We start from the raw sequence: 22,635 nt of genomic DNA on the forward strand, positions 1-22,635 counted from the left end.
CTTTCTCACATCTACTCAGGAGATATTTCTGAACTTTTAAAACCCACAAACTTTAATGGTTTTTACATTAAATATTTTTATTACCATTGCATCTTAAAAAGTTTAGTATAATCAATTTTAAGTCTGCAATTATATCTTTTCTAACAAGTATTTATGGTGCACCTGCTGTATGCCAGGCACGGTTCTATGTTCAGTGGTAAACATGGAGGGAGCGCCTTTTCTATAGAGCTTAGTTTTTATGAAGGGAGACAGACAAAACACAAATAATAAATCAGGTAATCTCTTAGGTAGTGGTAAGAACCTCCAACAGTGATATACCAAAGCTGTTCACACTGTTATGTGAGACCCAACTATGTGCATCTTGCCCCAGTATCAATTTTAGTGACATCACGTTGTTATCTTCAGATTGGCTATGGTGGGAGTATTTACACGATGGGTATTGGCAAATACTACATATGAAAGTTTTATTTTTCCTCTGAAAAGCCAGTTGTTGAACATTTACCAGCATATCACAAAGTCCACAAAGAAAATAAAATAGGAAATTGTGATGAAATATGCAGCAGCGAGCAAGCAACATTAGAATGGTCAGAAAATAAGTCACATTGTATTTGATAGAAACTTTGTTTTTTCAAATAAGAAAACTACACTGTATTTGTTGGAGTACTGACTAGGACGCTGGACCTGGGATGGAATTAGAAGTAGGAAACAGTCATATTATTTTTGAGGAGTTTACAAAACATTTTGGGAAGGAGATAGAAGCATCAATGAAAAGGCATAGAATGAATTACAAAATGATGTATCAACAAGAATGATGCTGTAAATCTGTATGTGTTAAAAGCATACAAAATAAAAGGAAAGTCTAGAGTCTGTGAATGCTTTCTGGAGATAGTTTACATTCACTTTTAGAGGAAACTGGAGAGAGATTTTCTTTTCTGCACGTAGATAACAAAATGTCACACCTCTGAGCAGAAAGCTACTCTTTGCAATTTTGAATCAAAAGATTGCTAACCAAATGGACCAAGATCTTCTAAGAGATTTCATGAGAAACTAAAGAAAAGGAGGGACATGATTATTATAATTGGGTGCCTATGTTGCTAAGAAATCTTTTCATGGTAAAGTGAGAACTCTGTTACCTTGATCCTTGAGAAGCACACTAATGATGGTCAAGGGTTATTTGTTTTAGACTTTAGCTTCATTTAAAATATGATTTTCTCCTGAAAAGCACCTTAATTCCTGACTTTCATTTTTTCCCCTTAATCCAGGCCAACTTATTTATTTCTCTCGAATTCTGGTACTATGGAATTAATTAAGGATGTTAGGGAGACACAGATGAAAAGGCCTTCAAATTCTTCCCAGATTGTGACACAGTACAGTAATTGAGGCACTAACTGAATTTACCGTAGGTGTGCTGAGGGCCATACAGCCAGTAATTAGCAAGTTTGGGAGCAAAATACATCATTCGCATGGACAGCACATTCAGAAGAGAGTTATAAACTCTTGTTTTTATCCTCTGGTGCTCTAATTTAAAGCAAAAATTACTACTAGCTTAATTGGTTTGCATTTCAATATGATCTTTCTGGGCCCAACCTGAAGCATAAAGTATCTTAAAGCATAAAGTATCTTTTCAATAGGAACAAATTATGCTCTTCTAAACTCAGTGCCTCACTCTCAGCACCTCTGCCTCCCCTGATTTTCTGGTCCTGGATGAACCCCTATCTCCTTGCCAACGTAGGTAGATCTCTCTGATGCTTATAATTGTATTGTGCCATTCCCTGAGTCTGCAGCTGTGCAAGGTAGATCTGCTTCCTGAAATATAGTGTCTCCAAGAAATTTCCTCTTTAAAAGATTTCCTAATTTTAATTCTTGCTTTACTTGCATAATAAACCCAATGATGACTTTATTTTGGCCTCAAAGGTTTAACTAGAATAAATTAAAAAGAAAAAAAAAACCCAAGACAACACAACATTGTAGATCAACTCTACTTCAATAATAAATAAATGAATAAATAAATAAATAGGGGAGAACCCAAGAAAAATGAAAAAGGTTGTAATTCTAAGTATCTTCAGGTTCCTGTCACCTGGAATTTTGCATTGATCAGCAGTGGCAAAACAAGCCAAATCAAAGCAGTCTCAAATAAATGGAGAAAAGTAAACAAATCTGTGCCATTTTTAATCTGGGACAAGCAAGTCAACTATTCTATTAAATCTTTTCTCTACACATTTTCTTTTTAATGGGGAATCTTGTTTCGAAATTTTAAGTGTAAGACAACGCACAGGGAAAAAGAATCTCAGTGGGTATTACAAAAGCTCACTCACCAGAAGTAACCAATGTTAACCAGGGATTTTTTTTAAACATTTTTTTTTAAAATGAGTTATAGTCAGTTTACCATGTTGTGTCAATTTCCAGTGTTGAGTACAATTTTTCAGTTATACATGAACATACATACATTCATTGTAACATTCTTTTTCGCTGTGAACCAGGGATTTTTTTCATTTGGTGTTATCTCTCAGAAAGTGTATATATACATATACATGTGTATACACACACATACACACGTGTTCACATATTTTTTTAAAAACTCACATAGCATTATACTATACACCCTGATTATTTTATCTAGTGATACAATCACTTCATATCAATATATTTTATACATAATCCTTTTTCAAAACATTCTGTTGAAATCATCTCTTACAGATGAACTCTCAGTTTGTTTCTAGGTTTCTGCTGTCTCAAAAACTGTTAAGAATGAAAATCTTTCTTGTTTATATCATCTTTATGAACATGAATTCCACTCAGTTATGGCTCTGTGCTGTATAATCCAGTGTTAACAGTGGCCATTTGCCATTTTCAATGACATGCTTTCAGATTATAATACCTGTGACCATTTAATTCCTGCTTCATTTATGCATCCTCTCACATGCCAGTTGATACCTCTCATCTATTGAAATGTCATATTTAATTGAATTTCTAAAACCTAAGATGCCAAAATTTTAAAAATTAGTTGCCACAGATTGATGACTATTTTTTTTTCTATTTAACATATGTGATATGATGATGCACTGTCCAGCAATCTGGTAAATCGCTGATGATGACCACAACTTTCAACTAAGAAGCTAACAGTGTATTTGTCTAAAGCAAGTTAAAAGTTAAGAGCCTTAAAAAATCCACTTTCGGATATTTGTTTCATTGAAGATTTTATTTCTACCAAACAAAGAGACAGGAACACAATGAAAACACAAGATGTTTATTTTTCAAAAAAAGTGATGCATCGATTTACTAATTGGAGAGAACTCTAAGTAAAATTTAAAATGAGAAATACTATTCTTTCATTAAGTGTTGTCACTAGTTAGTAGTCAAAAGAGTATTTAAATCTTAGTACATGTAGCGCTCTCTACTGGTCATATCTTTACTGCAACTACACTCAGTCTCAAATCTGTATTCACATCAAGTCATAAAAATCATCTCTATCCCAAAAGACTACTAGTATTTGTATTTTAATTTCTGCTTGGTTTCTACTTTTAACTGTGTGTGTGCATGCACACAAATGTTCATTTTGGAATTTCTATACTGAAGTCAGTTTTGAACTCTGCAAATGAATTGTTAGCATATATTATAACAATTAAGTGATAAAGAGATCAAAAAGATGGATATAGAGTTTTAATGCAAGGCATAATGTTTCTGTGTACCTTTAATAGGCAGTGGCTGCATCCAAGGTGCTTGCTTCCTCTGACCCCTGGAGAAGACAGGTAAAAGCCTCCCAGGGGAATACTGAATGGCTGTGCATATTCAGCAGTTCACAGGAGTCCGTGACCACCATCACGAGCTCCTTTCCTCTCTCTCTCTACGACTTCTTCCTGTACCACTCCTCAAGTATTAAAAAAAAATCATCTTACTGGTGCTTTTTTTGAAAGCTTAGGAGGAAATTTTATTACTAGTAGTGAGGAAAGCCATTTGCTTCAGAAGTGTGTGTGTGTGTGTCTGTGTGTGTGTGAGACAGTGAGAGAGAGAGAGAGAGAGAAAGTACATTCATTCATTCATTCTATCGTTTCATTTCAAGTGGCTACTGTGCACCAAGCACTGTGCTAAGCACTGAAGATAAAGCAGTATTCAAAACCACCAGCCCCCTACTGGAATTGCTGGTGTTGGTAGAAATATTTCTCAATTAAAATAATTATAAATGCTGTTAAGGAACATACATGGTACAATGGGCATCTATAACTTAAACCAGTCTGGGGGATTCAGAAATGACTTCTCAAAAACGGAACATTTATGATGTGTTTAAGAAGAGACTTGAGCATGTTTAAATACTAGCCGACATGGAGGGTTGAAGAAACAGGAGAAGCAATGATAGATGGCATATGGTTACCAAAAAAGTGAGAGGGAACCAGAGGCATCCGGGGAAAAGCTGGCGGGATAGGACGTGGTGAGAGGAAGATACTTCCTTCTGTGGAGCCAGAAGATGAGAGCATGGACACCGTTGCAGGTCAGTTTGTAGAATGCAAGAGGAGACTGAGGGAGTTACCACTGGAAGGCTTATTATTTCAGTGATGGAGGCAGCAAGGCTGTCTGCTAAGACTCCGAGTGGGTCTGAGAAGAGCAGAGAGTATTAGCAATAGCTATTTCACAGAGTTGATAAAAGTGGGCCGAGACCCAGGGTTAGTCAGTCCTGGAGGGGTTTTCTACTGAGTTGATTGATTCTGTCTCAGTCACGTAAGTTCTTCTGCTTTCAAGTCCTTTAAGTGTCTAACTGTGGACTCTGTGAATGACTTTGTGAAGTATTCTCTTTAATATTGTTTACAATAAATCATAACACTCTATAGTCTAGCTATTGTTTCTTCTTAAAGCACAGAATTGATTTAGGAAAGTTACCATTTCCATCATAACTGCCTGACTGAGTGAACACAGATGATACACTCATAACTCCTGGAAACTTCCTGGTCAGGATTTTTCAGTATGGTCATCATTTGTCAAAAGCAATACACATTAATCCTGTATTTATTATTGACATTTTTGTAAATAATATTAGGCCTCCTAAAATATTTTTTGAAGCTGATTTCTATTTTTTATGACTATTTGATATCACTCAGTAAAATACCCACACATGCTGTTACTGTATTTGGTTCAAATAGAGAGAAAACAACTTAATTCTAACAAAAAGACAGCACTGATATTGACATAAGTATTATTGAACACGTTGCACTCACCCAAATGTGTTCCTCCAGAGTAAAAATAAAATATAATGATATTTTTGAGCCATAAAGGATGTTAAAGAACAGCAAATCTAACCAGCAGTAGAAAATGAGATCCAGAGAGATTATATCAACTGCCCAACTTTTCCTAGCTAGTGAGGAATGGGGCTCAGACTCAAACTCAAGTGACAATCAGTTTAGTGCTTTTTATATTACACTATGTTATAACACTAGATTGTTAACTTCATGAGCAGAGAGACAATGTTTGGTTTGCAACTATATACCCTATATCCATTGCTTGGCATAAAACCAATGCTCAATAAACATTAGCGAATGAAAGAATGAGTAAAAGAATCATTTTTTTTCCTACAAGATAAACTTCATTTAAATACATTTTAAAGTGAAAAATTAGTTCAACTATATTTACTGATTGCTTAATTTGGTACAAGATATTTGTTCTACTATGTTCTATGGAGATTTACAAGAAAAGGGTAAATAAAATGTGGCCCTTCCTCTACAGGAACATATAGCAGTCATAATTATCTCCAGAAAAAGGTAGGGCTTGGTAAATGACACAACGTTAAAATATATGAACAAAGGATTACATGGAACATGAAAGGCATTGTGCTAGGCAGAGATGGCTTTTATGCTAGGTCCTTAAAAACATGAGGGTTTTTTTAGATGGAGGTAGAATTGAACAGACATTTCAGCTGAACTGCGGAATGTATGAAGTCAAGAAGCAACGGCATGTTTGTTCTTATTGAAACAGTTCACTTGACTGGAACATGGAAGACATGAAGGAAATAGCAAAATATTAAGATCAGAAAGAAGCTGATAGGGAAGGGGAATGTAAGGGGCTTTGGGAGTTAAAGAATTTATTCAGAAGTTTAAGGAGTTTAGAATTTATTCAGAAGACTATTAAAAGGGTTTAGAATTTACTCAGAAGGCCATTAAAGCTTTCTGAGCAAGAAGGTGAAATGAGGTTCTTCCTGAAATAGTGTATTAAAATTTATTACAGAAAAATGATTACAAGTTCTAAATAGATTTAATAACAGGAAGTCAAAATTATCCCTATCAGCTGATGATGTTCTAGTCACGTGTGAAGAGAATAGATTCACTCTGAGGTCACACTGATAGGTCTTCACACCAAACTATGGCTTGGTTGTTTGGCTGGATAATAGTCAATGCCAATTTCTTCATCATCCATAATGGAAGATATGAAAAAAAATTACTTTTTTGAGGATTTTGATTCTGGCTACAGAAGTATTGCTAGTAGACAAAGGAAATTATGTGGTGGCCTAAGTCTGAAATTCTGAGGACTCAGTTTTCTTAACACCTCACAGCTTTCCTAAAATGTCACTGTGTATATATCCTCAAATAACTCTCTGCTCTTTTGTGAACTCCTACTAACTGCAGTAGCTTATCTTATCTCTAGGTAGTATAAAAAGAACAATGAAATAATGCAGGGGAAAGATGAGAGGTTTTGTTACGGACAGGATGTAACAAAAATACTGCTATTATATCAAGAATAAGGTGTTCATTAGGGGAGGTTTTAAGGAATGAGTGAGGAAACCTCTTCATTCCAAGATAAGTTTTGAAATAATGATAATATGTTCATTTAGTCAAAATGTTTTGAAGAAAATGAACTAGATGAGGACAGAGAGGGGCTACAGAGATTTAAATGGAGGTGCCTACACTGTGTCATTCATGCCAGTTCTAATTACTATTAACACCAGTTTTAAAATTAGAGGCAAAGCCTGGAGAAAAAACTGGAACATGTTACTGAGCCTGTGGAAATTATATTATCAGATGAGAGGAATCTTCTCTACTTACTTCAAGCCTTTTTTTGGACAACTTTCCCGCCCTAAATTTTTAGCGCCATGTAAATCTTAGTCCATAGTGATTGGCATTTTTATTCAGGCTAGTGGTCATGTAAGACAAATTTTCATATGTGTGTAAGACATATTTAAAGCATAGACATGAGATTTTTATCTTTCATTTTCATATGGGATGTATATAAATGTTACAGCTCTTGGCATAAAGTATCTGCATTTGATGTCAGTGGACCTTTCACATCAGGAGAGAAGATAAAATATTTAGGGACTAGAAGAGATGGTAAATGAGCAAGTTAACACTTTTGTGTTATGTGCAGCTCATAATTGTAGCTCTGTGAAGAGCTCCCACTGAGCCAATGGGAGGTGTGGGTGGAGGTTAGAGCCAGGTTAATTGTTGTATTCAGCATCATTCAGGAGAAAAAGTGGAGATAAAATTGCAGCATTTATATTTCTGCCCTTCAATTTTCCTTCATCTCTATACTTGTATTTTCTTTGCTTGTTATTATTTATATCCTACGTCTGAATTTTTTCCTCCCTTGACTCCTTGGGTTATTGAAGAGATACAGTCCATAAAGTTGACTTTTCAGGCATTCTAAAAACAAAGAAAATGCCATTCATCTATGCATTTTTAATACAGAGTTGGAAATATAGTTCCTTGGAAAATATTGCCAGGTAATCTGATGGAAAAATAGATTTTGTGAGGAAAGAGGTATTTTACTAGATGTCTCCCCGGCATGCTAGGGACTGTGTACACCATCAGTGCTAAGCCTGCAGGTAATTTTAATTATCATCTGACAGGTCGTTTTTCTTTTTTAGTAGTTTTCTAGTCCTTTGGGATCCACCAACTCAATGACTGATTAGTTTCTTCTAGGTCAGGAAAGAACCTCTGACTTCAAATATGCAGCTTCAATAATTTGGCTTTCATATTCTCTGAGTCCTCATCTTCACACTGTGATTTAGATCTGGGTTATAGTATAATCACATATCAAGAATACCACTGCCTAACAACCACCAACCCCGGGGAGAAATTCTCCTCAAATTTGAGACTTTAAATTCCTATCCACATTTTTTTCACTACTTCGTTAATTTAAAAGTTAACATTCATGCAAGTTAAAGAATGCCTGTATTTTGCTTCTCATCTTCTTAAGTATCCTTTTATTCATCTTCTTACTCTTCAAATCTTCCACTTCTGTTTGTTTTTATGTTCATCTCTTTTACCAATATTAATACTGCCTTTCCAAATTTTTTGAGACATTCCATTGATAAATTTGGAAGCATTTACACAAATCCTGAGGGAACTGAAGGTAGCAAAAAGACATATAAAACAACTCTTTGTAGACTGTAAGTTGTCAAGCTTATTAAATGCAAAAATCCTTTTTAAAGAGGAAATAAACAAAACTTACTTTTCTTTTGTGTCTTTGCCTTTCAAAGAGAGCTCTGGAAAACAACTTTCTATCAGGCCACACATATTATTGCATAGTTTAGTGAAACAAACAGTCCAACTAAATTTGCAAGCTTTGGTCATCATTTATATGTATAAAATGATCATTACCTTGCTTACCTCACAATCTAAGTTTTTTTTGACAGAAAAAGACTATTTTGATTTTAAAAATCACTTAAATTATCTTTTATATTTTACAAACCTGAGTGCATTCTATGGTAGAAAGACATCTTTGTTTCAGAGGCTTATTGGTGATTTTTATATTTCTTTTAACTGTATAGAGAAAATGGGTCATATATTCATTTTCCTGGATATACAAAATACAAGTTAATTATAAAATTTAAACAAATATGTTAAGGTGTTTTTCTAACACTTGGCAATACCTCCATCAGGTGAGCTCTTCTCAGATAGGCATTACCTTATTGCATAGAGGGACTATAGCTGTGCTTCTTCCAGAATGTGGTGTAGGTTGAATTAGTTCATCTTATTGGCTTGGAATCTCTGCTTCCCACAGGATTCATTTAATAATATTCTGGATTTAGAAGTTTTCACTTGGATACAATAGCATTTGGGCATCAAATTTGTCTAATTCTATTTGTATCAGTGGAACATTTTGGAAGTTAAAATCCAGGAATTTTTATTAAGAGAACTTTAAATGTAGAAATGTAAAAATAGAATATAGACAACTGTAATTAGTCCCCCAGCTGGATAACAGATGGACATTTTTAGACCTAAACACATTACTTCTATTATCCAGCAGTAAAAGAAAGTATGATGATGATAAACAAATGCATTTACCAAGTTCAAATGAGTCTTATCATCCTTATCTTGTACCAGAATTTTACCTGTTAGAGTTCTAAAATATAAATATGAAGACATAATTCCACAAAATCAAAATTTTTCTATGGTTTCAGGCAAAAGATCGAGTTCCTTTTATTAGCACTGGGCATGCTTCTAAGAGGTAAGCCAATACTGAGAAAAGTGGAACCTCCTTATTCTTTTAAAGGGCAAAAGCTGAACATGGACAAGACCATGTTTTAGTTTCATTTTGTTTTGTTTTGTTTTGTTCACACACCTAACACACAGTAGTGAATGAATAATGAACAGATGGAAAGAAAGGCAGGAAAGAGAAAAGGGACCAATGAATGAATGAATGAATGAAGAGTGATTAAAACTTGTCTGAAGAGGTAACACTGCTAATAAAAATACATTTCTATGTATTTATTTTATATCTTGAATGTCATATACTAACTGCAATACAGTAAGCAGACTAGTGTTACCTAAGAACTTCTGAACCCTAATGAATAGATAACTTATCTGTAACTAGCAATCCCAGCACCCTGTTAGGGAGGGCTGGCTTGTACTTGCATTGCATTTGCTTCACAGGCTGCCTGTGATTTTGCAAATTACACTGAGATTGGTTCTTCCCAGGGTTAAGTCCTAAAGTCAGCTAGTAAGGCAACAATCACCCTTGAAAAACCCCTTCTATCATCTTTAAAACTTGGTTTGGGGTCTATACCCTTCTATAGCAATTCTTCAGCACATTAAATTTGAGGAGTACTGTGCCAAACTTGAGACAAAACAAAGTGGAAATCCTCCAGAGTGAGTGACTCAGTGCTTGGTGAGAGAATGGCTTGGAGATGGAGTCCCTGCTGTGAAATCAGCCTGCTGAGTTTGAATCCTAGATCCAACGATTAGAACCTGTGTGACCTTGGCTAAATGGCAATAGCTCTTGCTCTGTTTCCACATCTGTAAAATTGGATTATAATTGTACCTATGGAATAGGTTGTGAAGATTGAATGAGATAATCCGTGTAAGCCGTTTGAAACAGTGCCTGGCATGCACTAAGATTATTTGCTCTACTTCCTGACTTTATGACAATCATAAAATTCCTAATAGAGAACAAATGATGGATGAGAATTATAAAATGTTTCTGTTTGCCAGGAGGATTTACTCTATTCTGTTTTAATAAATCAGCCTCTGTAAACTTAATGAAAATAAATAAATTGTTTCCTGGGAGACAGTAACAAGATGAAGTGTCACTGGCACACAGTAGGTAATGCTTACTGGATTTCAATCTAAATCTTGCATGTGAGCAGATGGATATGGCATCCTATTCTTGGAAAAGATACGGAAATGACCTTGACTGCTTACATCTTTCTTTCCAGACTGTCAGTACCTTCTGAGGCCTCACTGAATAGGAATCAGTCTCATGCTTTTGGGCATTAAATGCAAATTAAATGAGGGTTAGGTTCCATCTCCCACTCAAAAGTTGTGTTCCTATAATGTAACTCTACTGTATTAAGACCTACTAGTTCACTCCTGCATAATTTTTTTTTTTTTGGCTTCTTGGCCAAAAAGCCTCCCTTATCATTATACCTGGTCAAGTTTCAATCACATATGTAACCCCAGGTAGAATTCCAAAGAAATGCTTTCTCTAGGTGCTCTGCCTTTAAAGCCTCTGATTCCATTATCTACTCTGCACTTCCCTGCCTAACACACACACACACACACACACACACACACACACACACCCCTTCTGTAGTTGCAGTTCCTTAAACTCCTACCCCTTTGTCACCATCACCTCCATTGAGCTTTTGTCTGGTAGAGTCATCACATATGGGGGTGTCCCTGCCTCTCTGTGTATAAGGGCAACTTGTGTCCTTTGCTACTGAAACATGGTGGCAAGTGTGTTCCTTGCATACCATAGTCTGAGTATCTCATTCATTCAACCAGTATTAATTCAGTATTGAAGCATACCAGCTGTTGTATGATGCACTTAAGATACTGGCAGGTGAAGAAGATACACTGATCTTTTGGCACCTCTGAGCTGGGAGGGAAGAATGAAGATTCTATGAATGAAAATTTGCTGTAATATATGCCACCAATGCAAAGCTGAAGCTGACGATCTTTTGTAGGATAGCAAGGTCAGAATCCATCCTACATAAGTATGAATTACCTGTGAGCATTCAGACAGATGCCCTATTTGTATATAAGTGACAAGTATAGTCATTAGAAAAATAATCATTTTTCCCTGCTCTACTTTTCATCTGTGAAGAAGAGAAGGTCCAAAAGAGTTTGACATTTTTCTCATTCTAACAGGTATGATTTCATTTGAGATGAATATTTCTTTCTTATTTTAAATTGGAAAGTGACGAAAACACTGTTTCCTAGACACTGTACTTCATATTTAAGTAGAGATTATTATTTTTCCATCACTTTTCCTCATGCATACTGAAGCCAAGTTCTTGAAATACAAAACTGTTGGCAAAATCTGATGTCAATGATTTATAAACATCTGGAATTTTTATAATGTCACAACAGTGTTGCTTTTTTTTCCAATGCTTTTTATTGCTATGATATAAATTAAGATTCTATAATAGCAGATATAATGATAGTTACAGTGATTGAGGGCCCATTTACATGGCAGGTACACCCAGAGTGCTAACTAACACTTTTTTAAAATTAATTCTTTCCTGAATCTCTAGGAAGAAGATATTATTATTCTTTATTTACAGATAAGAAAATCAATACACAGAGAAATTAAGGAATATATCCACTCTCCCTCATGAACCTAATTTCAAAGCTCATCTTTTTTTCACTCTGCCCTACTCTGACTTCTCAAAAAATTACATTTAAAGACCCACCATGGACCATATCAGCCTTTCATCCACTGTTCAAAAATGAATTCACCTATCACCATCCCAGTCTGTTTCTTGTTGATAGTTTTTATGCTAGTATTCAAGGCTGGCAATTATTTAAATGCCAGCGGGTTACCTGGCCAAGAGGATTTAAATTCACATGAACACATCTTAAAATAAAACTCTAATGTGGACAAAGCAGATAGAGACACTATAAGTTGTATAAGACAATGAGAATTAATGAGGAGATTGTTTTATTTGATGCTGCAGTATTATTTCGTGTATTCCTTGCAAAAAAAAACCTAAAACACTCAAAATGTGGTTTTCAGCTTTTCTTACAAATGTACATAATTGGTCCTAAGAATTGTCTGGTGGCTTGAATGTACCACATATATAAAGAGAAAGGTTTTTTGTTTTCTTACATTTAGATCTCTTTTCTTTACCCAAATAAACTGTGCCCATCTCTAGATCTCTTGAAAAAACTTCAGGCATTCTCAAAGCACAGAACCAATGCCTTAAAAACTATATGCATTTTGCATTTGGCTATTTCAACTACTGAGAGTAGCTCTGCTTAGTTTTTGCTCTGTCTTTATGCTTTGTTCTGTTACCCCAAAGCCTTTGAAAAGTCTAGAAGTTTGGGAAACAGCAAAGGACCAGATGCTTTAATCTTCTTAGCTGGCTACTTCTATCTTAATAACATTGCTTGCCTCGTTTCAAAGTAACTTTTGACATATTTATGTTCCCTAATATGATAGCTTTAAGCCAGTGTAAAGCAGGGGCATACAGATAATGTCTCCAAGATGTTCTCTGCAACCATTTCCTCATAGAATCCTCGACCCCAGATCTCTCCTACTTTACTTTTTGCATTCTTTTTAAAATTTGTAATCTGTAACTTCAGTATTGATATGAATGCACTGAATGGGTTTTCCCAAAATTCAAATGTTGAAATTCTAAACCCGAGTGTGATGGCTTTTGGATGTGGGACATTTGCGAAGTGATTAGGTCATGAGAATGGAGTCCTCATGAATGAGATCAGTGCCCTTATAAAGGAGATCCTAGATAGCTCCCTTGCCTCTTCCACTTTGTGAGGACACAGGGAGAAGATGGCCATCTGAGAACCAGGAAATGGGCCCTCACCACACAGAGAATCTGCCAGCACCTTGATCTTGGATTCCCAGACTCCAAGACTGTGGGAAATATATTTCTGTTTTTATAGGTCACCTACTCTATGGTATTCTGTGATAGCAGCATTCATGAACTAAGGCAATTATGAAACTTTATCACCATATCAAAAAAAGTTAACAGAAAACCTTCTAACTTGTATCCAAAGTGATTATCTTTCTTCCTATAAACATCAAACATTGAAAATTATCATTTCATCCTTTTTTTTTTTTTTTTGGTAAGATTCTTGTTGAGCTACAATTCACATGCCATAAAATTTACCCATTTGACGTATACAATTAAGTTTATTCACAAAGCTGTACAGCCATATCTGCTATGTAATTTTAGAATATTTTCATCACCCTAAAAGGAAACACCATACCTGGTAGCATTCACCCCTTGTTCCCACTTCCCCCAAACCCTAGCAACCACTACTCTTCTACCTTTCTAGATATCCCATTCTGGACATTTAATCTAAATGGAATCATATACTACATGCCTTTTGTGTCTGATTTTGTTCACTTAGCATGATGTCTCATGGTTCATCCATGTTGTAGCATATATCAGTACTTAATTCCTTTTTATTGACAAACACTATTCCCGTGTGTGTGTGTGTGTGTGTGTGTGTGTGTGTGTGTATGCCTTATTGTTTGTTCATTCCTCACTTAATGGATATTTGGGGTTTTCCCCCCACTGTTTTACTATTATAAATAACATTTCTATGAACATTCAGGTATGCATTTTTGTGTGGAAATAGGTTTTCACTTCTCTTGGGCATATACCTGGGAGGAGAATTTCTGGGATCCTATGGTAAATCTATGGTTTACAAGTTTAGGAACTCTCAAACAGTTTTCCAAAGTGGCTGCAACACTTTACAACCCCACCAGCAAAGTTGTATGTTGAGTGACTTTCTTGGACTAATTTAGTCTGTGTTCTTCATTGTGGGCAGCCAATGAATTCTATTCTCAGTTAACTTAGTGATCAGCTAATGATTAGATTTTCTTAACGGCCCTGAACTGGTAAGTCTCCCAGTCTTGCTGAAGGGCTCTGTTTGTATGTTAGGGTATGCACTCAATGCTCCAGCACACAGTTGAAACCCTGCCTTAGTCTTTGCTTCCTACTGAGGCAGAGCATCAACATCAGCTAAAGGTGAGAGATATAAATTTTTGGGTATAAAATATGCACACCCCTGCATACGAGCATCACCTTCTAGATTTTCAGGAATAACATCCCCCAATGAACATCTCACTCCCCCATTTCTCCTTTTGAGATTTTCAGTCAACTTCTTGTTAGCGACAAGTGGTATCACTGCCTCAGGCAGCTGCAATGTTAAGTAATTACCACTAACTATTTTCTACAATTACCCTGGAGATGAGACTCACACATAGGGAGCTCTGAGTTAGGTCAAAGAACAGCAGGTTCTAAGAATGAAGCTTTACCTAGGAGCTGCTAGCAAAGTCAAATAAAGATATTTCTCTGGAGATGAGACCTTAAGTAACTCCAAAGCCACTCTGTCCCTCCGGTATCTGCTAGGCTGCTGGCTGTTACAACTGTCTAGCTGTGAGCCCATGGGTTTTCAATGATGCTATGGAGGTGGGAAGAGGATGATGGGAATGAGGCAAGTTAAAATGCCACAGTGCTCACTGTTCTTATTGAGATTCAGCCATTTTTACTACATAAAGTCTTCTCTAATTGTTGTAAGCCGTTAATTAATTTCCAGAGATTTACAAGTTGATTTTGACAGTTATTGCTAGTGTTCTCATTGTTTTTATGATAGGGGAGCAGATTTTTGGAGATCCTTACTCTGTCGTTCTAAAAGCACTGTTCAGGTCAACCCTCAAGAAAGTGCCTCAGTGGCATCTTAAAGTCAACATCCCAAAATGGACTCATCAATTCCACATCATATTTCCCCACATTTTAATAATCTTCTTTTAAACTCTGTCTTAACGATAGCTCCAATACCCATTAGCCAGAAATCTCTTTTATCTAGAAATCTCTTTTATCTCTCACCCCTGTATTCAACCCATAACCAAGTCCAGTTCATATTATTTCCTAAATGGCTCTCAGACCTATCTACTGTTTGGCATTTCCAAGAAAAACATCATGACTCAGCTTCTCAAAAACTGACTCCTGACTGCTGTAATAACTCTTGGACTAATCTGTCTGCATCCAGGCCAGCCTCATCCTACCATTTATCCACATAATAGATTACATGACATTTTTAAAATGCAAAAATAGTTATGTCACTTTAGGTTAAAACTCTTAAATGCTCTCCTACTCTCTTAAAATAAAAGCATTTTTACTATGGTCTTCAAAGTTCATTCATGGTCCAAATTATCTTTCACCATAAGTTAGTAGCATACATTCTAACTCTTTATATCTGAACCCAACTGTGAATCTCAGAGAAGATTTTTCCAAGTCTGACTAAATCACATAGCACCAAGCTCTTGTCCTTTCTAGCAGTTATTACAAGAGCAATTTCACATTTGTTTATATGATTATCTAGTTAATCTCTCTCTTTTTCATTAGACTATAAGCTCCATGAGGACAGAGACTCTTTCTGATTTTGTTTACAGTTGTATCCCTGAAATTTTAGCACAAAACCTGACACAAATTTTGCGATCAATAAACATTTGTTAAATAAATGAATCTTGATAAATGGCTTGTGCTAAGGCTATAATGGAATAAGCAAAATTAATTCCTTACCCTTTAGCCAAGAAGTTAAACAATGTAACTGTCAAGCAATCAAAGGAATCAGTCTGTCTGTTTCACCTTTACTCATCATTAAAAAAAATAATAGTTGCTTCTGAAAAAAATGTTCAAATTATAGACATCAGGCCAAAGCAAACATGTGTAGAATTTATATATGCAACTTGGAGTAAACCAATAAAATCAGATTTTGAAAATTATTTTGACAATTAAGTTCCTAACAGTACAATGTACAGATTTTCTGTATTTAAGTATTAGCACATAGTAACTCACAGCGAAAAAAGTGTGACAATGAATATATATATGTTCATGTATAACTGAAAAATTGTGCATTACACTGGAATTTGACACAACATTGTAAAATGACTATAACTCAATAAAAAATGTTTAAAAAAGTATTAGCACAGAGTACCAATAAGTTAATAAATAATTTTCTGTGTAACAGGTATTCTCAGATCTAGCATGATGAAATGGATAAGTTAATTGCTTTATTATCTTGAGCTGCTTGAGGACTGTTTTAAAAAATAATTTGCTAGGCAAAGACAATGGTTCTAAACATTTTTTTTCTGTTGTATTAGGAGAAACAATTCAAATCATTGATTTGTGGTTAACTACGTTCCTAATGCGTCTTTCAAAGGGAATATCATAGGTCTTCTAAATGACTGCATTGCTTCCTTATCTTCAAATAGATTGAAAAAGGTATTTCCTTAAGATTAAGTCAGGGTGTATCACTTTGCTTCTTGCATTAGAGGCCCAAGGTATTTATGATACTGTATTCCAACATGACATGACACATCCCTTGTGAAATATCAGTTTCTCTTTCAGTAAGATCCCCAGTATGGCTTAATTTGGCTTAGAACCATCATTTTACAACTAAGCATGTTGTCATGGATTTAAAATGCTTCAGATGACAGCTTTAGATTTCCTTGCTTAACTGTTTAAAGCATTCAAACTTTAGCTATCTCCGCAATGAACTGGGTGTCAATTTTAGATGTATTCTTGGCATAGATTGCCCTTGCATTTCAACCTGCACATTATAAGCCGCACATTTTCCACCTGGGAGATAGTTATTTCTTTGGGAAAAATGTTTACAGTGTGGAGTATTTTTTTCCCTTTAAATGCAGGAAAACTAGTTTTCTTTCTCATTATGTTGATTTTTTTCCCCTCCAAATATACAAGTGAGCTGCCATTCTATTGTATTGCTCACCCTGATTTCCCAGACGTTGTGCTAACTCTCTTACTGCTTTTGGGTAGTTTCCAAAATGCAATACTTGAATTAAATATGTCCCCAGTAGATTTTACCCTTTAACTGTGTCCTTCATTCTCTTTTGTACTGCTATTGTATAGAGCCTCTGAATGACTTTATTATATTTCAGAGTATGGCTGTTATTTCCTGCTAATTTTATCTTTTCTCCCTGAAATAAAATTTCTTACTTCTTTAGCATTTTTAGGATCAAAGCCCATTGTTACATATGCAAAAGGTGCAGACATTTTCAAGCAAAATATTTTAGCATGGTATATTACTGTAAGATAATAAACATTTGGAATCTTTCTTCATTTTATGCTGCTCTGTTGGATCTATGTGATGAAATAAATTCCACATCTAACTGTGTAAGATATGGTCATCCAAATATGAAAACTTTTCAAGTGTTTTCTGCCAAATACTTAATAAACACTTTGTTTTAGAATAGTTTTAGATTTACAGAAAAATTACAAAATAGAACAGGGTTCCTATATACACCAAACCTAGTTTCCTCTATTGTTCATATCTTATATTAGTATTATACATTTGTTATAATTAATGTAGCAATAAAATTGAAACATTATTATCATCAAAAGTCTACAGTTTATTCAGATTTTGTTAGCTTTTACCTAATGTCCTTTTTCTTTTCCAGAATTCCACCCAGGAAACCGCAATACACTTAGTAGTTACGCTTTCTTCTTAGCTTATTTTTGGCTGTGACAGTTTCTCAGATTTCCCTTGTTTTTGATGACCTTGACAGTTTTGAGGCATCCTGGTCAGATATTTTGTAAAATGTCCTTCAATTGGGGTTTATCTGATTTTTCTCGATTAGACCCGGGTTATATATTTTGTGGAGAAAGACCACAGAGGCAAAGTATCATTCTCATGACACCACATCAAAGGTACGTACCATCCACCTGACTTATCACCGTTGATGCTGACCCTGATCATCTGGTTGAGAGAGTGCTTGTCAGGCTTCTCCATGAGAAAGTTACTCTTATTTCCCCTTTACTGTACTGCACTCTTTGAAGGAAATAGCTATGTGCAGCCCCATTTAAGGAGTGGACAGTTATGTTTCACCTTGAGGGAAGAGTATCTACAAAAAGTATTTGGAAGACTTCTGCACTGGAGAGTTTTCTATTCTGCCCCCATTATTTGTTTAGTCAGTCAGTTATTTATATCCATATGAGTGCAGGGAGATTTGTTTTAGACTTTGGGTTAAAATCCAATACAATTTTTAATTTGTTTATTTATTTATTTACTCACATTGTTCCAGCTTTGGACACTGGGAGCACCTTCATTTGTCTCCTACATCCTGTTGACATACCTCTATTTCTGTTTGTTTAGTTTATTTTTTGCGTTTCTTTGCTTTCTGGCACTACAAGATGCTCCAGGCTCCTCCTGTGTATTTCCTGCCTCAGCCCTGGGATCAGACAATGCTCCAAGGAGCCCTGCTTCTTTTTATTAGAAACCAAGGTCTGGGCACTAGATGCTCTGTCATATTTTTTTAGCTTAAGAAATGGGACTAAAATTCCTTGAGCTTCTACTGTTATCTAAGCCAGAGATCAGCACAATATTTTCTGTGAAGGTCCAAGTATTAAATACTTTAGGCTTTGTATTTGTATTATCTCTGACAACTACTAAACTGCCTTTGATGTAAAAAAGTGGCCATAGGCAATATGTGAGCAAGTGGGTGTGGCTATTTTCCAATAAAATTTTACTTACAAAAATAGGTGGCAGGCTGAATTTGGGCAGCAGGTCATAATAACTGGCTGACTTTTGATACAAGCTGTAGGTATGGCTTGTGTGGCGTGTGTGTATGAGGAGAGGCAGAGGGAAAAGAGAGAGGCAGGTAAATTAAGATATGAATTCATTCTTAGAGTGAAGGGTCAAGGACTGAGCTTAAGTGGTCTGATTACAAAGCCCTACAGTCTTTATTTTGCCCTACTGTCTTCTAGTCAATGATTCTTCAAATCATATTGCAGCAGTTCTTTGTATTTTCTTTCTCCAGCTTTTAGAAAGTCTCCCATGTAGACTAATCAGATGTCTCCGGTGGTATCACTGTAACAAAGATGCTAGTGCTACAGGTTACACCTGCATATTGATCTTATTTACTTTTAGTCACATGTTGTATAGTTATGGACCCCAGTTTACTAATAAAGAGATCAACCTAGCCAAGGAAGCTGTTTGCTGAAATAAGCCATTGGAAAGAGTTGTTCAAAGGGAAGCCATTTTCCAGCTAATGTGGCCCATGGCCAGCTATACTGTGTAACTGTGTAATGAGGAGTCTCTTGTCTGCCAGCAAAAACCAGAGCATGGAGAGGACACATTCAACAGTAGTCTTCTCCAGAGACTAACGGAGGAAGACAATGAGGAAAGACAAGTATGAGAGGGTTAAACCCTTAAAGAAATGGAAGAATTAGAACCAAGAAAAAAATGTGAGCCAGACTGATCTCTCAGTAAATTTTAAGCTCAGTGCTGAGCCAAATACTTTCTTTCTATATCAATTCTGCCTTTTCCAGACCATTTTTTTTTCACATTATTCCCCTGTTTTAAGACCCCACATTCACAGATCCTTCTATGAATTTATAATTAGGGGTGCTAAATTCATTGATCAGTTTCCCTTACAAAGGCAGTCCAGCTATTGGAAATAAACTACATGGCTTCAGCTGTGAAACAAGGTAACCTGTATGGTATATATTTTCTCCTTCAAACTGTTAGAAGTCATGGATAATCAACAGAAAGCTGAAGAAAGATAATATATTGAAGATAAGTCACACAATATTTCTAGACACGTTTGCCTTATGTAGAACATAAGAACTCTCCTATTATTGATTATACATTTTTCTAATTGTTCAAAATCTGTTCTCCAAAATAACATGATCTTTCTTAGACTGGCGTCAAATGAAATAAATCTCTCCCCCCACTAAGCCATAGATCAGTGATAGATATAAACCTATAGCGGTGTATTTAAATGATACACCAGTTCATATAACTATTTGATCATTCATTACATATTCTTCTGCATCAAGAATGAGGGAAAAAGGACTAGAGTAGTAGATTGGAAAAGCTAGGTAGGAAGGCTATATCGTTAGACTTTTTGGTTCCTAGATAATGTTTCAGAGAATACTAATAATAGTATTAATATCATAATTGATATGAATAATGGAAGTAATATAATAAAATAATAACAGCTGTGTCCAGATACTTCAAGTGTAAAGGGATTTACTGCACAGAAGTAGCTCCAAAGTTGTTGGAGAGGCTGAAACACAGAGTACAGTGCTTTATCTGTTGATCTAGAGCTGGTACCATTGCTGGACTGAAGCCCTGCTTTGGCACTACTCTGCTGGAGGCTCTGTCCCTGCTGTTATTGTAGCTGAGTGGGCACCTGGGAGCCACACTCCCACTGAAAAGCCTATATGACACTATTGCTACTACTTCTGCGGAAGGCATCTCGAAATGCAAGGAAAGACAGCATCTCTCATCCTCTTTGCGAAATTCTGAACCCGACTGACAGGGGAAATATAGTTTGCAGGCTACCACTTCTACAATTCAAAAGCAAATGCAGGAAGGCAAGAATAGACCTTATGCCAAGAGACAAACTGCATACAATATGATAGGCACCTACTTAAGTATTTGAAGATAGGTAGGTAGATAGATATTCACTTCGTTCTCCTAATAGCCCTGTGTGGAGGAACGTTTTATACCTATTTCACTGATATGGAAACTGAGGCAGAAAGAAGCTAGGTAATATCAAATTCATATAGCTATTAAGAGATGGAATTAGGATTTGAACCCAGATAATATGAGTTCATAGCTGCAATCATTGTACTACAGTTCAGTAAGCACAGGTGCTCTGGACCCTGTTACATATGTCTGAAGGAAAAAGCTAGTCTTTTCCAGGGCCCCCTTCCAAGTAGTTCTGATACACACCTGCCCAGGTATTTCATATGACCTGATCTTCACTTGCCACTAGTATTGGCCAAGTCCAATCAATATAGCTCTTTCTTTTTGTATAATCAACAATGTCAGTGGTAAGTAATTTCATGTAGGTTCTCTTTCTGGTCATCTTCCCTTGAGCCACTGATGCGATCACAATACAGGCTTCAGTGTGAGGAAAAACGCTGCCCCTCCCCTTTTTCTCCATGCCTAACATGAACACCCACCGAAACATTAAACAGACCCCCTCCTTAAGTTTCCAAAACACAGCGAACTATCAGGCTACCACTTGGCTGGATTTTACTGAAGGCTAGAGATAAAGAAAGGATTTGAAGACACAGAATAAATTACAACTGCAATAAAATAAAGTTGCTCTTGGAGCATGCCAGTCCAGGCCCATCCCTGAAGTGTCCCAGTCACATAGGGTACCACTTGTCCTGGTTTCAGACCTGCCTGTAAGTGGCCAGGGCCAACTTCCTCTTACCACATGGTATGTTTCTGAGCCTATCTCTATTGCTCAGAGTCATGGCCCACTGCCCCAGCTCCAGTTAGAGAAGAAGTCCCTCTCACCCTAATTTAAGACTGAATTTCTCAGCTTTTTTTCCCCTTTCCCTTACTAAGAAAAAGTATCCAAAACTTGGGAGACAAAAGGATGACAACACATCCCTTCCGTGACATACTATAATACTGGTTAATCGGTCTGCTCAAGGCTTACCTAATTCTCTAAGAGGACTCAGTTTTGTCTGATTTACTATTTACTATTGTTAAAGTTCCAGACACTATGCAGTTAGATGTTAACCTTTAGATGACTGGTAAATTGTAAATGATTTTTGTCCAGTTGAGATACAAATGATTTCTGTCTGATAGAAAAAATAATCCCAAAGGTTACATTTTATGGCCCTGGAGGCTATTAAACAGTTTTGAACTTCACTTAGCAATGTCATTGCAGCATTTTTTCTTTCTCTGACTGTAGTACATACACTCGTCTTTCTTATACTCCATTGAACCAGTTTAACCTTTGGCTTAATCTTTCATTAATGTGTTTGACTTGAGCTTACTTTTTGTTTTTTTGTGAGTTACATATTTAACATTTAGAAAATTAAACTTTGATACTCTGGCTTCTTCACAAGACTGGTAAAACTAGAAACATCCACTTTCTTTACAGTAAGTGTGATCCCCAGGTTTACACCTAGTATTTGTGGAACTTGGAAAAGATTACAAAAGTAGGTCCATATACAGTAAGACTAAATATTTGGAAGTTATAACTATGACTACAGGCTATTAAATGAAATATATTCCTCTCTTCTATCTTGACAAGTATCCCTTCATAATGAACATATAGAAAAATATGCATTAGGCTTTGGTAATTTTTGTTACCAGTCAGCAAAATATCAAAAGTGAACCAATTTAAGTATTATGACACATACTTGGTTATTCTGTTGAAAGGAGGAAAGTATTTGGATGAGACATAAAG

General features: G+C 35.9%; 1 protein-coding gene across 1 annotated transcript in view; it reads right to left on the reverse strand.

The window, feature by feature from the left end:
* The window catches only part of LIN7A (lin-7 homolog A, crumbs cell polarity complex component), a 206,346-nt gene that overhangs the window by 119,946 nt on the left and 63,765 nt on the right, over window positions 1-22,635 (reverse strand). The gene's annotated exons all lie outside the window — the stretch shown is intronic.

The sequence above is a fragment of the Camelus dromedarius genome, chromosome 11 (genome assembly GCF_036321535.1).
Source record: "Camelus dromedarius isolate mCamDro1 chromosome 11, mCamDro1.pat, whole genome shotgun sequence".
In the NCBI taxonomy this organism is placed as follows: Eukaryota; Metazoa; Chordata; class Mammalia; order Artiodactyla; family Camelidae; genus Camelus; species Camelus dromedarius.